Source organism: Salvelinus fontinalis, chromosome 15 (genome assembly GCF_029448725.1).
Source record: "Salvelinus fontinalis isolate EN_2023a chromosome 15, ASM2944872v1, whole genome shotgun sequence".
Lineage (NCBI taxonomy): Eukaryota > Metazoa > Chordata > Actinopteri > Salmoniformes > Salmonidae > Salvelinus > Salvelinus fontinalis.
This window is the reverse complement of record NC_074679.1, coordinates 14,131,069-14,134,445: the sequence shown is the minus strand read 5'-3', so window position 1 is coordinate 14,134,445 and position 3,377 is coordinate 14,131,069.

The following is a 3,377-nucleotide window of genomic DNA, read 5'->3' as shown; positions in this document are numbered from 1 at the left end:
ATAACCCCCTCTAACACACCCACACATAACCCCCTCTAACACACACACATAACCCCCTCTAACACACACACATAACCCCCTCTAACACACTGTAACGCTCGTCCTCCTCCTCGTCTGAAGAGGAGCATGGATCGGACCAAAACGCAGCGTGGGTTGAATACATACTTGTTTTATTAAAGAAAGACGAACACGAAAAAACACTTGATAAACTTCAAAACAATAAACGACGTTAACAGACCTGAACTTGAGAACATATAACATGAACGCACGAACAGGAAGGAACACACAAATGAAATAAGAAACGAACGAAAACAGTCCCGTGTGGCACAAACACTGACACAGGAACAATCACCCACAAACAAACAGTGAGAACAGCCTACCTTAATATGGTTCTCAATCAGAGGAAACATAAAACACCTGCCCCTGATTGAGAACCATATCAGGCTAATTGAAAATGAACCCAACATAGAAACACATAACATAGAATGCCCACCCCAACTCACGCCCTGACCATACTAAACAAAGACAAAAACAAAGGAAATAAGGTCAGGAATGTGACACACGCACACAGAACCCTGTCCCCCAGACCCCCCCGCCCTTCCTCACACACACACACAGAACCCCCCCAGACCCCCTGCCCTCCCTCACACACACACGCACACAGAACTCCCATCCCCAGACCCCCTGCCCTCCCTCACACACACACGCACACAGAATACCCTCCCCCAGACCCCCGCCCTCCCTCCCTCACACGCACACAGAACCCCCAGACCCCACCCACAAACACACACACTTATCAGCACCACCACCACCGTCACAAACACATCATCTTGACCTTTTAACTTCCCTCACAAACAACGTAAACACAATCTGTATGTTGCACTCAATACCTAATGACTGTATGACTCTAGCCACTTAGTTGTCCAGACAGATTGAGCCGGTGTGTTCTGTGACAAACTGATAGTGGACCGTACTGAACAGCATTAGAATCACAGGTCCTCTCCAGTAAAACAAAGAGCAGCACATTTAGATTGTAATGGTTACTGGTCTCTGTGAACTCTACTGATCATTGGTCCAAATTACTGTCGTACGTCAGTAGACTAGTCCACTCGAGCAATGTCGATCTGGCGTATGACAAATACTATTGTCTTGATATGATATGCTTTTGAAAACCTTGGAAAACCTGGATGTTTCAATGGTGGACCTGGGTGTGTGGTCACCCAATGGGCACAGACGTCAATTCAACATCTATTCCATGTTGGTTTAACGGTGGAAACAACATTGATTCAACCTGTGTGCCCAGTGGGCAGTGTGATGGGTGGTGCGGGACATTGTAGCGGAGGCCATGTGGAGTTGGAGTGGTGGGTGTGGTAGCCTTCTGTACACTTTAATAGTGGACACGAGTTGAGCTGTTACCTCGTCCTTGGCTCCATCCTTCACCTCTCTCTATGCGAGTACCGTCACGCCCCTCACAGGTCAAAGGCCTCCCATTTCTGCAGGGGGTACCCTTCTCTCACGGGGCGTGTCACAGAGGGCGCTGACAACATGGGCTGCCTGCAAATTGACATGACATTAGAATCTATAGAAATGAGGCTCCCCATTCAAGTCAATGAGGATTCTATTTACATAGACATTACAACAAGTTCAATCATGCAAATATAAAACTGGAGAGAATTCTGGAGTCTGTGACTTTATTTGGGCTTTTTGTTTGTTCTAACTTGACGATTCGTTAGTCTGACACCTTGGCCTATCTGTTGTTCATTACCATTGGGTCTAATTAAACATTTCAGGTTTATCAATCACTGTCTATTTCCTGACCCTCCTTCGGACCTCACTAACCACTAAACTTCTCAGGTTGACATTAATTGTCATGAATCTTGCACTGGAGGCAGAACTGGTTGATTTCTGCTAGATGGGCCAGCTGCCAAGTCAAAATTGGCTACATTGTAAAAATGTATGAAAACAAAAAATGTGCTTATTGGTCTTCGCTTAAGGTTAGGGAAGGGCAATAGGGTTAGCAGTGTCGTTAAGATTGGGGTTAGGTTTAAAATCAGATTTTATGACTTTGTGGCTATGCCAGCTGGAGACCACTCTGCTGAGCTGCCTCCAGGTAAAGATTCATGACAATAAATGCCAACCTGTATAAACTTCATCTCGGTGTTAGGCAAACAACTTCACAAAATGCATGGACAGTGTCATTTCTCTTCATTCTACAAGGAAAACAACCAGATGAGCAAAAGGCATTGAAAAGGTGGATCCTGGTCTGTGGGTGGCTGGTGGATCCTGGTCTGTGGGCTGCTGGTGGCTGTAGAGATATAACCCAGAGGTCACTAATCCCTTTGTTTGCTCCACAGAGCTCTCCTCTCTCTCTCCCCTCTCTCCCATTTCTCTCCCCTCACTCTTATCTCTGTCTCCTCTCTCTCTCCCCTCTCTCCCCCCTCTCTCTCCCATTTCTCTCCCCTCACTCTTATCTCTGTCTTCTCTCTCTCTCTCCTCTCTCTCACCCCGCTCTCTCCCCTTTCTTATCTCTGTCTCCTCTCTCTCCCCACTTTCTCCCCTCTCTCTTCCCTGTCTCTCCCCACTCTCTCCCCTCTCTCTCCCCTTTCTCTCCCCTGTCTCCCCTCTCTCTCCCTCCCTGTCCATCTGCGCTTCATTATGAGATAGACATCAGGGTCCTAAGACACACACACAGGTGCACAGGCGCCCTGTCTCTCCCCTTTCTCTCCCCTCACTCTTATCTCTGTCTCCTCTCTCCCGTCTCTCCCCTTTCTCTCCCCTCTCTCCCCCCTCTCTCCCCTCTCTCTCCCCTCTCTCCCCCCTTTCTCTCCTCTCTCACCCCTTCCTCTCCCCTCTCTCTCCCCTCTCTCACCCCTTTCTCTCCCCTCTCTCCCCTTTCTCTCCCCTCTCTCTTATCTCTGTCTCCTCTCTCTCTCCCCTGTCTCTCCCCTTTCTCTCCCCTTTCAAATAAAATAAAATCAAAGTTTATTAGTCACGTGTGCCGAATACAACCTTACACTGAAATGCTTACTTACAGGCTCTAACCAATAGTGCAAAAAAGGTATTAGGTGAACAATAGTTAGGTAAACAAATAAAACAAGAGTAAAAAGACAGGCTATATGCAGTAGCGAGGCTATAAAAGTAGCGAGGCTACATACAGGCACCGGTTAGTCAGGCTGATTGAGGTAGTATGTACATGTAGATATGGTTAAAGTGACTATGCATATATGAGGAACAGAGAGTAGCAGTAGCGAAAAGAGGGGTTGGCGGGTGGTGGGTGGGACACAATGCAGATAGCCCGGTTAGCCAATGTCCCCTTTCTCACCCCTTTCTCTCCTCACTTTCTCCCATTTCTCTCCCTTCTCTCTCACCCCTTTCTC